Below are 14860 nucleotides of genomic sequence, written 5' to 3'. Positions count from 1 at the left end.
TCTTATCTCTTGTAGTTATTTGAGATGATCTTGACAATCAACACAGGGTGCCAACCACAGGCTCCTAAGGTGTCTGAGAACTTTGGAACCAGGGCCAGGTGTATCTTCAGCTCCCCATGAAGGCTTTACTCGATCTGGTTTGGGTCGAGTGGCTGTTATCTAGGTGTGTTGGTGTGTCCCATGACTAGTTCAGCACTCAGCACACTGTAAGTAGTCAGACAAGCTTGCAAATATTGCTGAATTAATTTATGAACACCCAGTCTATTAGTCGCTCAGTCATGTCCGACTATGAGACTCTATGGACTGTAGCCCGCCAGGCTCCTCCGTCCATGGGATTTCCCAGGCAAGAATACTGGAGTGGGCAGCCATTCCCTTCTCCAGGGTATCTTCCCAACCCAGGGATTGAACCCGGGTCTCCTGCATTGCAGGCAGGTTCTTTACCCTCTGAGCCACCAGGGAAGCCCCATGAACACCCAGGGCCTGCACTAAAACAGGCAAATCCTGCCCACTGCCTCAAAGAGAGTCAACATGGAGCCAAACGCCCTCACATTTTCTTAAAATCATCTTTCTTCTTTACAGACTTCTCTAGATACTCTGATTTTGGCTTTCTGATTTCTACTAAAAGAGAAAATGTGTTACTTTTAAATTATCAGCATCCAATATTGTACCCCCTCCCAAATGTAAAAAAACCTCTGAAGTGCTGTTACCAAGGCATATACTCAGTCCCTGAAAAATGGCCATTACAGGTCTGAGCAAGAAAATACACAAGATTCCATACATACACTGTCAAGTTTGGCAAGAGAGATTTTTGACAACTTCCACCCTTCCCACCCAATCCCAAGTAAATAGGGCATTTGTTTGTATTTCCACATTGGTCTCATAAACCAAAATACCTCCTCCACCTAGAAAAACAATCTAACATTCAGACACTGAGCTTTGAGGGCAGACTTTTTTCAGTGCATGCTAGAGCAGTAAGAATGTAGTGCTTAAAGAAAAGCATCTTTAATAAACTTAGGTTCTCCTGTGACCTTACACTTATATCTGATCTGGTGTTTCTATAACTTCCAGAAATAAAGATTAAAAAAAAAAGTAGTTCTCAATGAAAATTAGAGCCAGAGGAACCTTCTTCCTACAGTCTCCAGCAACAGACCTGAATGTTCTACTGTATTTAGCAGGGGGAAAGGGCACAAAAATCATTTTCCTTTCCTGTGAGTTTTCGTCTTGCACCAAGTGGGTCCTGGCAAAGAGTTAAATGTTTTCTGAGGTTAGTTCCTACGGTTAAAAAAAAAAAAGGCTAGATGCTTAAATTTAGACTCCGTAAAACAATACTGGGAAACTTTCAAAGCCTTGGAGAAATACTGGAGTTTGTTTTATTGCCTTTTGTTAAATTGCACCACATCAGCCACAAAGTCTTCTCTTTTTTAATCCCTCGCGCCCCGGCTCACCGGCAGTTCCTACACGTTTCCCGCATGACTCAGTTACTTGTTGGGGGTCAGGGGCTGGGAAGCGGGGATGGGGACGGAAATCCACTGGTCACTTTGAGCAGGACCCAAGTTTAACAGGTGGCTTCGGCCACCTCCTGCCAATACGAGACTCCCGCCCTCCTGCCTGCGGCGGAAGGGACACAGTGCCCCGGGAGTTGGACAGCCGCTGCGGCTCCTCCAAGGAGGGCAGTGGCGCCAGGGCAGGAGTGTTGGGACAACCCCAGACCGCTCCGCGAGCAAAGCAAGAAACGTGTCACTGACCACCGTGCGCCCTCCGCCAGGACAGCCTTGGAGTCAGAAAGCCACGCGTCCTCCCCACCGACACCGAGCCGGGCGCACGCCTACCCCCGGGATCCCGAGGGAGGTCCCGAGTTTCCTGGGTGAGAGGCCACCGGGACGACGACAGCCCCTCGGATGGCGCCAGAGTCCTTCCTAACTTTCAAGGGACGAGATGCGAACGAACCGAAGAACGTGCTTTAGAAGAGATCCGTGCCAGGACCGCACCGGCAGCGACGCGCGGGAAGCGCAAGCAGCTGGCTCACTAGGAAAGGGGGTCGCCCTTCCCCCTGGGACCCCGCCCGAACCCTGAATTCCACCGATCGGCTCCAAACGCCGCCGGGTTCACTATCGTGCGGGGCGAAGGGATCCGCTGCCAGGACGCCCTCCCACTCTCCCACCCTGTCCCGGATAAAGAAGTCCGCACTCACCTGGCAGGAGCGCCCTCCCCGGGGACTGCAGGAGCCCACCCTGAAGGCGGACCTGGAGCCGAGCGCCCGCGCCGCCCGCTCGCCTGTCTGCTCGCGCGCACCTCGCGGACCATCCCGGGCCGCCCCGCCGCGCGCGCGCTCTTGCGCGCCCCCTGCCGCGCGCTCCCGGCGGGGCTCTCGCTCCTGAGCACACCCGGCTGCGCGCTCTGCGCCGCGCCGCTACGCGTGCTCGTACGCGCTCCCACCGGGGTCTTGGCTGTCCCTCTCCCCAAACTCACAGGGCGCGTGCCCGGGACATTTAAAGGGACCAGTGCCCGCGCCGGTGCTGCCAGGCAGCCGCCTCTGGCAGGGGTCGTTGGTGTCGGTGCCAGATTTGAATTGGTCCGATCTGAATGAACCCCCAGCCCCATCTCTGAATTACACAGAGGAAACATAAGGATTTGCATTTAAAATTCTGAATGAAATGGGACATTGTTTCCTCCTCCTATAGTCAGCCGAGAGGTTATTTTATATTTAGCGATAATAACTATCACGAATCAAATTCTTATTAGCCTCTGACAAGGCGTTTAATAGACACACATAATTTCATTAAATCCTTAGAACAGCTGCCTGATTTCTCACCCCCATTTTACAGAGGAGGAAAACGGAGGTTCAGAGAGGCGAAGAAACACGTCCAAGAGGTTTTGACCCCATTGCTCGGTGCCGTGTAAATGTCCACTGTGGTTGTTAGCTGGCTGTGGAAAGCTTTTGTAAGTTGGTGGAAGTGAAATTAATGTTGGTGAAAGTTAATGAGGTGGGACAACTCTGTAGGAAGGGAGACAGCAAGAGTTATGGGGTTTTATTAATTACAGGGTTTGATATATACTCAAATGGCAGATATGATAAAAACTCGTATTGCAGAGTGCTGTTTGTGCTTATCCCCATTTTACAGAAAGCTAAGGAAGGAAGTGGTTGATGGCAAAGGATGACTGAGTCACTGGCGACACTTAGGGCTGAGCCGTAATTCCTTAGTCCTGATATCATTTCTTTGCCCTTCCCAGGAGGAGGTACCTGATTAAAGGGAAGAAAACTTCTTCACTAATAACACATTGGCCCCATCTAACTCCCTGCATCTTTAATTAATGTTTACAAACACTTTAATCTACCCCACTTACTACTTAATTAGGCAAGTATTATTACCCCCTCTTTCTGAACCAAATCCAGAAGAGACTCAAGTCCTTAATCCTCCTTGAATAATGCACCTAAGCTTTCTGTTCATGTTCTTTTTATTTCCTCTTTTGTCCCATATTGTTAAACATTAATATATTTATCATGAATTGGCTTAGTAAAAAAAATATTAAATAGCCACGGGTGGGAGGTAATGTAGGCAACCTCTATCTTTCATAAATTCAGATTTTAAGAAGACATTATAAGTGCTTCCTAGAATTTTTCTTTTCCTCTTTACTGGTTGTTGTTTTTCTTAGCTTGGTTAAACTTTTATGATGCATATGCATATGCTTAGCTTAGTTATTATAATGTACACATTATATTGTGTGTACAAATTAAATTTTACATGGTATCTTCTTCCAGGTGAAGGGAAATAGAAGGAAGAAGAAATTGAAGGATGATGGGATTAGGAAGGAAGAAAGGGAAAAGAAAAAGGCAAACAAAAAAAGGTGGGAAGGGGTCAAGAAATGAACAGGGAGAAAATGAGACCGAGGTTTCAACCAAGGCAGTAGGGGATGAAGCCAGCCCTACTAACTGGGACCCGAGCTTTGTGGGAATTTCAAGCAGGCTGCCCTTCTTTGGGGCTGGTGCAGAACTGGTGCCAGGGCCCAGTGCGAGTACCTGAGTCCTCTGCATCCCTGTCCATGTACCTCTGTGCCAACTGAACATACCCAAAGGCATAAGAAGGTGAGAAAGGATACAAAATGAAGTAAGAAAGCAAAAAACAGGTTAGAGGGGGAATTTAAAGATTGCTGTTCTTAAAAGTTGTGTTTTTTTTTGTATTTAAAAGTACTTGGGTAACATCAGTGGAGAAAAGAGCAAAGAAACATCTGGAGGGTTGTGGACCTGCAATTTTTACTACTTTAAAATCCATGATACTGACAAAACTTTGCTTTCTGTTCACTTGACTTTTTACTGGATTCTTCTGAGGCTGGTCTTTGCTAAGAAAATACCGGTGATACATGGCCCCAAATATTAGACGGTTATTCTTATTACCTCTGTGTAAGTTAAAAACGTTTAAGTAAACTTTTAAAATGTAAGCTAATGATTTTTCTTGTATTAAAGTGAGTACTGTGTGAATTGGCTTGAGAAACTGCAATATCTGTAATTACTGCTAGAGGGAGGTAGACAGGAAATGGGAAAGAACAGAAAATAAAATTTCAGAGCTTTCTTTACTAAAAAATTATAGTATTTTAGAGCTAAAAGGGGAGATATCAAAAGACATGATTCTCCCTCTTTCTCTCTTTTTTTTTTGGCTGCACTGTGCGGCTTCCAAGGATCATATTTCTCCAACCAGGGATTGAACCCTGGCCTGGCAGTGGGAACACCAAATCCTAACAACTGGATCACCAGGGAATTCTCCAAAAGACATGTTTTTGATTTATGCCTCTTCCATTTAGAATATGTGTAAACTTGAACTATGTATTCCTTTTGAGACTCAGTTTCTTACTCATATGATGAAGCTATTAAACCTACCTTAGGGGGCTAAAACAAAATTATTTTAAAGTTTACTTGAACAAGTAACAGATGAAAAATGTTAAGAAAATAATGAAAGTGAAGAAAAATACAGGAAATTTCCCCACTTATTAGTTAAACATAATATAAATAATAAAGTGAATGTTAGCATACAGAAATAGAATGTTAGTATATATTTAACAATATAGATAATAAAATGGAGTAGATAACCCAGAAAAAGACACTGGGTCAATATAGTAAAAAAGTCAATATAGTGTAGATTTTAATATGTGATGGAGTCATCTAAAATAAATGAAAAAGGGACAGATTCTCAATAAATAGACTTAAGAAAACTAGTAATTTGAAAAAAAAACCAAGTTGAGCTCATACCTTTCATTATATGTTAAAAGAAGTTTCAGCTACATTAAAGAACTTTAAAACTAGAAAATTTAGGCAAATATTTATGTAACCTCAAGATGAGAGAATAAAAGAAATGAAAAAATCATAAAGGAAACGACCAGTAGACTACATTACGTGAGAGTTTTAAAATTCTGACAACTAACTAAAAATGTTGTAAGCAAAATTTGAAAAGAAAAAAAAACTTACAAAACTTAGAAAACAAATCTGGCATTAATTTCATCCTCAATACAAGAGTACACACACATTGATAAGAAAACTCTAATAACTCAATGGAAAAATTTTCTTAAAGAGGAAATAAAAATGATTAGTGTGTATGTGTCATTATATATTTTAGTTTTCAAATGTATTTATTTATTTCGGCCACATCGTGAGGCTTGTGGGATGTTAGTTCAGCAAACAGGGATCAAAGTTGTGCCCTCAGCAATAAGGGCATGGAGTCTTAGACACTGGACCACCAGGGAATTCCCATGTGATTATATTTTAAAGTGTTTGGATTATCCAGTCATTTAAAATTAAAATAGTAAGCAATAGTCACATCTATTATATTAGAAAAAAGTTTAATTCTAATATTTAGTACTGGTAGGAGTGCAATGAAATGGAAAGTTTTATATACTATTGGTGGGACATAAGTTGATATAACTTTACTGAAAAACTACTTTGGCCCTATAATTCCATATCTAGGGATTCTATAGAAATAATCAGAGATGAGTGCAAAAATTTGTGCACTGTATAAACAATCAAAAAAGTCCAAAATTGGAGGAAAGTCTTAGTTGTGTCTGACTCTTTGCGAGTATGCACACATGCTCCTTAAGTAAACTATTATGCAGCTCTTAAAAATGAAGTATTTTTCATGAACACAAGAAAATACCTAAAGGGGAAAAAAGAACTTTACAAAATTGTATGTAAGTTACTGTTTCAGCTATGGAAAATGCATGTATATATTAAAAAACGGAGTGAATATATCAAAAGGATGACATTCTTTCTGGCTGTGATCATATCATTCTTATTTTTAGTATTGTATATGTCCCAAATTTTCTGTCCTGGTTCTACATGACTTTTATAAATCAATATAGGCATACACATCTTTTTGAGACAATAAATGCCAGTGTGCATAGCATAGAGCCTGGCTTATATCAAACAGTCATTAAATATTTGGTAGATGATAGAAAGAAGGAATAGAAGGAGATTAATGTACTTCAAGGATGACTTGCTAGTGATATTTCTTGATTTACAGAAAGAAATTATTCTACCAAAGAGGAAATTACAACCTGGAGGGCTTTTAGTGACGATTTCAAGAAAAACTTAAAAAGATGATAATAAAGTGGTCCTGTACTTACTGAAAGCAAATAGATCATGTGCTACCTTGTTTGTTTTCCAGCTCGATATTCTGAAAGAGAAATACATGTGGAAGAAACAAATATGGGAGAAAATGGTAAATAAATTACATCTGAATTCAATAAGAGTCTGAAAGAGAAGCAAGGTTTTAAACAGATTCATGGTGAAGAAGTGCCGTTCATTCAAGCTTCAGGACCCGCCAAGTGACTGAGGTCCAAACAGGAAGAGAGGATGTATGGAGCCCATTCATTCTTCATCCAAAAATAATTTGTGGTTTCTTATGTGCCAAGAGTTACGAAGGGTAAAGTCCAGGAGGTGCAACAGTGAGCAGTGTGGATGAGTTCCCTGTCCAAGGGGAATTTATGGTCCAGGAGGGTTTGGGAGATGCAGACAAGACTCCAATGACAAACTAGTTGGTCACCATCTGTCTATTAATCCCCAAATAGAGTAGTGATTCTGTAAATAAAACAATGGTAAGGTGAATGGTATACCCCCCAGAGATAAGCCTGAGGACTCATGGTTGGTCTAAATTTGGCCGAGGACAACTTTGTTTGCTTCTCCTGTTATCTGGCTTGCTTTCGGTTTACAGATGAAGTACGTTTGGAAATGACTCCAGGAACCCGTGGGTGTCTGGGGAGCCGGGGGATAGGAGAGCCTTATAGAAGTTTCCTATGCAGTGTCTTTTAATCCTCTCCATCTCCCTTCAAACTTCACTAACGCCTCCACTCCTCAGGAATGCTTTTGGAGTGAACCTTATTCTCAGGAGATTTGAATATGGCTGAAACTGGCCTCAGGTGGGTCTCTGAGCCAGGACCCAGTGAGACCCGGTCCTGTTTGTGTCAGGGACATTTGGAAGGAGAGATGAGTACAGTGCATTGGAATACCTAACATTTGTAGCTTATGTTACCTTCTGCTAAGTTGAATTCTCCTAAAACAATTTCAGTGAAAGGATTTCATTTCACCCAGTTTCTAAGTTTGAGGGCTGACGTGTTTTTATACAATTCCACTGTGACCAAGCCATAACTTCTTCTTTGAAGTGACCCTTAACTTAAGGATGTTGATTCTCTGATTTCAAGGGAGCAAGATGTGTCTAGTGTTACAGTCTGAGAGTCAGACGAATCACCAAGCAGGGTCATTGACCACCTAGCCAGACAGTGGAGTCCAGGTCTGTCCCCAGCTTTACGGACTCAATAACTCGATTCCTTTAGGATCATCTGGATGTGACCAGGTGCTCAGACACTGGGTCTCATTTGCATTCCCAAGTGGCAATACTGGTGGAGGTAAGGATGGGGAAAATCAAACTGGCAATTCTTTGATAAGCTTAAAAATATTTTACTTCAATTTCTAGATTGTTAAACAGAATTTAAAGTATTCTCTCTACAGAGAGTCACAATAGGAAAAGAAAAAGGAAATTACACCAAATGCTCCCATTCACTGTGTGATAAAATGTGAGATTTTTTTCCCCCTCTTGTCCTAAAATTGCCCTAAGAGCCAAAATACTTGTTATCTCTTACATTCCCAGTTGAAGAAGTCACTAGGAACTAAGCCCCTCCTCAGGACTTACTGACAATTGATGCTTCTGAACTGGCCCTTCTGCCAGCCACAACCTCAACCCCATTTCCAAACCAAGAGGCTTGCGGGTCCTAAGCTTTGTGGAGGTGCAGTTAGTATTCACAGTGGGAAGCTGGTCCCTGTCCCCTGTGAGGGACTGGAGGCAGGGGCGGAATATATTCCCTTTCTGTCCTCCCCAGACCATCTCCTTTCTAATTCTTTCCAAGTCGACTGGTGAGGGACTTTACATCCACAGAATCCCTTTTGCCATGAAACGTGGCATAACCACAGAGGTGATATCCCAGCATATCTACAGGCTCCACTCATGCTTCAAGGGGCTGGAATCTTAGGGGGCCAGTTTAGAATTCTGCTGCCACAGAGAGGATGAGGGATGAGGTACCTTTAAACCCTGAAGCCAAGTCTGGAGAGAGTCTTAAGACAATCACTTGTAAAGACTGGAGTACAGCAAAACATGGAAATTGGACTCTTGCTAGGGTGACCCTGTAGTTGTCCCCAGGTCACAAGATGCTTAGCAGGGTAAGAAGGTCTTAGCAAGCATTCTAGGAGCCCAGGATCAAGGCACAGTGTGTCCTCTCCTCTGAAGTTTGGGAGCAGCCTTGAAAGGCTTGTTACCTGCCCGGGTGGAGATTTCAGGGTGGTCCCTTCCATCGGGATTGAAGGGCTGCAAGAACAGTAGGCTGGAGGGAAGATAGGGAGCTCTAACCACCCAACTCTCCAAGTCCGTCCAGGTGTATGAAGGGGACCCCTCAGTTCCTGGGGCTCCATAAGAGGGAATACATGTTACCAAGGGGCAGAACCAGCAAGCTGCTGGTGGGGGAAGGGGACAATGGGCCAGCAATTGAATTTCAGATGGAATGCCTAGGACTGAATCTTTTTAAAAAAGTTTTAAAACATTGTGGTAAAATATACATAAAATTTACTGTTTTGACCATTGTAAGTGTACAGTTCAGTGCCATTAAGTACATGCACAGTGTTGTGCAACCATCACCATTATCCATCTGCAGGACTTCTCCATCATCCCAGACAGAACCTCTGTCCCCATTAATCTTTCACTCTCGTTCCCCAGCCCACACCCCAGGCACCCGACACTCTGCTTGCTGCCTCTATGATTTTGATGACTCTAGGGACCTCACATAAATGAAATCACACAGTACCTGTCTTTTTGTGTCTGGCTCCTTTCACTTAGCACATTTTCAAGTTCATCCATGTCATAGCATGGGTTAGCATTTCCTTCCTTTTTATAGTTCGGTAATAATCCACTGTATGTATGTGTCTGACTCTTTTTGACCCCATGGACTGAAGCCCGCCTGGCTCCTCTGTCCATGGAATTTTCCAGGCAAGATTGCTTGAGTGCCATTTCCTTCTCCAGGGGATCTTCCTGACCCAGGGATCAAACCTGAGTCTTCTGCATTGGCAGGAGAATACTTTACCTCTGTGACACCTGAGAAGCTCCACTGTATGTATAGACTACACTTTTTTTAATCCATTCTTCTGTAGGACATTCCTCTAGGGACCCAGATGATAAAGAATCTGTCTGCAATTCGGGAGACTTGGGTTCGATCCCTGGGTTGGGAAGATCCCCTAGAGAAGGGAATGGCAACCCACTCCAGTATTCTTGCCTGGAGAGTCCCATGGATAGAGGAGCCTGGCAGGCTACAGTCCCTGGGGTCGCAAAGAGTCGGACAGACTGAATGACTTTCACTTCACGTCTGTGGATGGATGCTTAGGTTGTTTTCACATTTTGGCTATTGTGAATAATGCTGCAGTGAACTTGGGTGCACAAAAATCTCTTTGAGTTCCTGCTTTCAATGATTTGGGGTGTATACCCAGGAGTAGCATTTCTGAATGGTATGGTGTGTCCATGTTTACTTTTTCCAGGAGCCACTATACTGTCTTCCACAGTGTCTGCACCATTGTAGATTCTGACCAGCGATGCCTGTCTGAGGGTTCCAGTTTCTCCACATCTTCATCAACACCTGCTATTTTCTTTGTTGTCACCACTGTTTAATAATTAGAACTGAATCTTAAATACAAAAATGAGACTGGTCTAATAATCAAAGACATTAGGCAACTTTTTAAATCTGGCCAATCTGATCACTAGTGTCCTGCTACTCTGTGGGAAACGGGAACTCGGCGGAGAGCAGCTGGGGGCAGATGCTGACAGCAATGGAACCATTCCATGCTCACACCCTAACAAGGTGAGAATCTTCTGTAAACCAGTTACAGGCATAGAGTTCTTTTTCTTAGAATGCTTACTAGCTTTGAAAATGATTCACGTAAGAATGCAGCAGCCCAAACATACTGCCTTTTCCATTCCACTCCATTTGCTTCCTAAACCCTGTCTGTCAGGGTTCTGTTGCCACAACTGTTTGGAAGCTGTCTTTTTTCTGAGTTCTTATCCCAGCTTACAGGTATCTAGCAGCTTGGACCATCCATTAAATAGAACTATTTTTCCCAGAGTTGAGTCTGTAGCAGAGTTCACTCTTCTCCTTGGGTAAAGACATTCATCACCCTGGCCTCAAATATGACTTCTGTGACCATGACCTGAACAGTCTCCACCTCTGGGCATTATCCACTTTGTTGAACAAGTCGAGTGCCTCCTCTGTGTAGTCAGGAGCCATGTTTTGAGTTGTCTGTCAGGCATCTCATTAAACTTAAATTCATTTATTCATCTGTCATCCCTATTGGGTTGTGAAAGGTGAGGCTCTCTCCTTAGGATGCTTGAGTTGGGAGAAGTATAGACCAAAAAAAGAATAAAGTTAAATCATTCTGCATGATACAGAAACAGGAGTAATCCACTGGTGTCTCAAGAAGGGAGTAGAGATCCTGAAGAAAGAAATGGAAGAATCTAGAGGAATGGGGTTGGGGAGGGCTAGCTAAAAACATGGAAGAAAACCAGAGAGATGTGGAGAGATGTGTATGTAGACATTCTCTACGTGGAAGGTGATGGAACACAGAGAGGGCAGCGACATCCGACATTGAATTTTAAGTGTTTGCACATCGTGTGGTAATTCTCTCTGCTGCTCCCAAGCTGTGTAACATCGGCAGTGCTTTAGGGGAACAGAAAGGGTCACATTCCATGATTTCAGGAGAGCAAGGATGGCTAAAGCGGGGCTGGGCGTAGTGGTTTCAGAGGACAGCAGGGAAGTTGGTGACAGTGTGCAAGAGAAGGAAAACCCCTGTGCTCTCAGATATTTTAGAGAAAAAGACATGAATGTTCTAGATTCAGCTGTTGTGACTGCATTTCATTTTGATATTAAGTGAAACAGTGACCTCAGGAAGTTGGAGGCCAGGGAGATGCTTAGATTATAGAATCTTCATGAACAAGACTTGACCTGGGGCATGAAGTGCCTGTTCTTCATACAAGCTAGCATCCTCATGGGACCAGCAACATATGTTTATCATGCCAAATGTTTAGCCCTTGTCTTTTGGGATCACATCTCTCAGATCCTGACCTTTCTTAAGCACTTTAAAAGACCTGGAGGGAATTCCTTGGTGGTCCAGTGGTTGGAACTCTGAGTTTCCACTACCAGGGGACCCAGGGAGCTAAGATTCTGCAAGCCATGTGGCATGGCCAAAAAAAAAAGGTCTGGAGCCTCTCTTGCTCAGGAGTGTAAATAATAACCCTTACATCCTTATACCATTTCATGGTTAACAAAACTCATTCACTCACATTTAATCTTTTTTAGAAGCTGTGATTATTCCCATTTTACAGATGAGGAAACTGAGGCTCAGAAGCATTTGATGACTTTGTTCAATCTCACTCGAGTAGTAAGTGGTAAAGTGGCCATTCTAATCCACTGCTCTCTGCTTTTCACCAGAGCTGCTGTTCCTGAGTCTGTGTTGATTGGGTATAGCAGTACTTTTTCCATGTATTTTCTCTCTATAAAGCCAATTAAGGGATTTGTGCTCATACTGTTGACTATTTCCAAGGTTATTAAATTAGTGTTGGGGGAAAATACAAACTTTTTTAATATGAGTTTCAGGAATAGTCATAGACATTAGAAGTGTGGAAATCTCATTAGAAATATAAAATCTCATCTCATTAAATATTCATCTGAGTGGAATCAGCTGAGGAAATACCATGGGAAGGCTATGGGGATGGCAAAAAATAGAAATTGTGTTTCAGCTAAAGGTTGAGAACTACATAAAAATCCATTATTTCAATGGAATGCACCAAAACATTTTCCCAAAGCATTCCATAATTACTGAATACCAAGTACAAAGTACTACTATAGACTTGTGAAAAGATTCTGTGCTCTCATAAATCAAAGCAATCTAAAACAATAATTCCACGAGTAAGGATAATGCACTTAAAGCAGCATCTCCTCCAACACAGACCAGTCTTCATTCAAGCAAACCACAGAAGCTACAAGGAGGTAAGGCTACAGGCTCATGTGCCCAGACTTCGTTGTTCTGGCCATCATCACATCTTCCTTTGGTTTTATTTGGAATCCCTTAGCCAGGATGACAGGGGTCACAGAAACAGACTCAAGACCCTGTAGGTGAGGGGCAGAGCTGGTCAGAGAGGGAATGCAGTCTACTTCCTACTGACCACCTCCTGCCCCAACCCGGGCAGGACAGATGGTCCACCCTGTAAGACCTATATTATGGTAGGAGAATAATTATTCCCAACAGGGAATCTAGACATGCCCATTTTCCAACAGCTGTTTGAGAGTAGCAGGGGTAACTGATAACACAGACATCTCCATGATAGGTTTTGAATTTTGTCTTCCATCAGCTCATTTCCCGCATTTACTAAAAATACAGGGAAGTTAACTTATTTAATTTTCATTGGCTTTCCCTTCCCTTCATCTCCTGGGACGATGTGCTTATGAGCTCTGAAGAGGAACAGGCCAGCCTAGATTCATAAATTGAATCGTTGAAGCAATTGAGGTCTGACTCTAGAGCCAAATGCAATATATTCGTAAGGTCGTCTGATTTCATCAGCAGAGAGCATGACAGATAACAAGCCACTCTGACTCACATTGTATTAAAGTGTCCTGTTAAGAAATTTCAAATGTTTGAGACATTTCTAAGAGGGCCACATAATTTTTCCTTTCATAAATGCATTTACTAAAAGATGTACTTAAATTGTAAGCTCCTCTGATGCATTAAGAATACTCAAGTTACATACAAGACTACTTCTGCGGCTTAAGCTACATCTGCAGCTCCGGTCCTATAGCAGTTTTTATACCTCAATCTCAAAATATTTTTCAGATACCAATTCATTAACTAGATGACATTTTATATTCCATTTTCAGAAGAAGAAACTGAGGCTTCCAGAAAACCTGCAGCAGGCCATGGTTCCTGCTCCCCCATCTGTAGCTTTCTTCAATAAAAGACCTTTGCAAATTCAGGAACACTGCCCAACAGGTAGAGTGATTATAAAAGCAGGGTGTTTTTACAATTGGGGTAGCTCAGTGGTAAAGAATCTGCCTGCAATGCAGGAGACACAGGTTCCATCCCCGGGTTGGGAAGATCCTCTGGAGGAGGAAATGGCAACCCACTCCAGTATTTTTGCCTAGAAAATCCCCATGGACAGAGGAGCCTGGTGGGCTACAGTTCATAGGGTCACAAAGAGTCAGACATGACTAAATGACTATACAACAAATTATTACAATAAGGCAGTAGTAGAATAACACATTATGATTTTTGGCAAAATAGCTTTCAGACAGTTGAAGAAAGCCATAAGCATTGGAATAGAGGAATAAAAGGCTATTTAAATGTATTTAAAAAAATAAAGCATTTGTCCTCTGGCCCAGTGAAGGGTGGGAGTGGCATTGCCTGGACATCTTTAAATAAGTAAAAAAGTATCTAGTAACTGGAACTGCAGGATCCGTGCGTGCCAAGGCTGTGTGTCATTTCAGCGCCAGCCTGTGGGCCGACCGCCCCCTGGGGTCTGATCACTATCTCCTGGGCACTGTTTGCTATCTGAAGGCCTTCCATTTCACCAGGGCTTGCCTCCAGGAGCAGTGTACGCTGTCCTGCAGAGACAGAGCCTTCTTGGCAGCCATTTCAAGATTGTGAAGTGATGACCCAGTTCCCTTAAGAAACAAACTGGGAGGAGACCATAGATGAGGGATGGAAGTGGAAGGCCTGGGGCTCGCCAAATCCCCCCAGACATCAGGGACCCACCCTTCTCCCCTGGTTTGGCTCATAGGCACACGTCCACACATTTTTTCATGGGAGATCAGAATGGAACCTGCTGCTCATGTCAAGATGTTGAGGTCAGGGGCTTCCTTGATGGCTCAGTGGTAAAGAATCCACCTGCCAATGCAGGAGACACAGGTTCGATCCCTGGTCCAGGAAGATCCCACATGCCGTGGTACAGCTAAACCCAAGTGCCACAACTACTGAGCCTGTGCTCTAGAGCCCAGGAGCCATAACTACTGAGCCCATGTGCCACAACCACTGAAGCCTGCACACTCTAGAGACTGTGCTCCACAACAAGAGAAGCTGCTGCAGTGAGAAGCTCATACACCGAAACTAGAGAGTAGCCCTTACTCTCTGCAACTAGAGAAAAGCCCTCACAGCAACAAAGACCTAGCCCAGTCAAATAAATAAATAAAATTGTATTTAAAAAAAAAAGATGCTGAAGTCACTTACTCATTATGAAGCCATTGAATTGTCTCCTTTTTTTTTTTCACAAGTGGGACTGAACCACCAAGCTTGGTGCAA

The 14860-nt window shown here is 43.2% G+C and overlaps 1 protein-coding gene across 2 annotated transcripts in view; it reads right to left on the bottom strand.

Moving 5' to 3' along the window:
• The window catches only part of PROSER2 (proline and serine rich 2), a 60519-nt gene that overhangs the window by 42519 nt on the left and 3140 nt on the right, over positions 1–14860 (bottom strand). Inside the window, exon 1 of one of the 2 annotated variants that reach the window (XM_081554072.1) lies at positions 2192–2307. The exons of the other annotated variant lie outside the window; for it this stretch is intronic. The gene's annotated coding sequence lies outside the window, so the exon portion shown is untranslated. Of the gene's footprint in view, positions 1–2191; positions 2308–14860 lie in introns of those variants that run through there. 2 annotated transcript variants of the gene reach the window in all.

The sequence above is a fragment of the Giraffa tippelskirchi genome, chromosome 13 (assembly GCF_054371585.1).
Source record: "Giraffa tippelskirchi isolate mGirTip1 chromosome 13, T2T-mGirTip1v1.2.pri, whole genome shotgun sequence".
Taxonomy (NCBI): Eukaryota; Metazoa; Chordata; class Mammalia; order Artiodactyla; family Giraffidae; genus Giraffa; species Giraffa tippelskirchi.
Note: the sequence above shows the minus strand (reverse complement) of the source record. Positions and strands in the feature narration are given on the sequence as shown.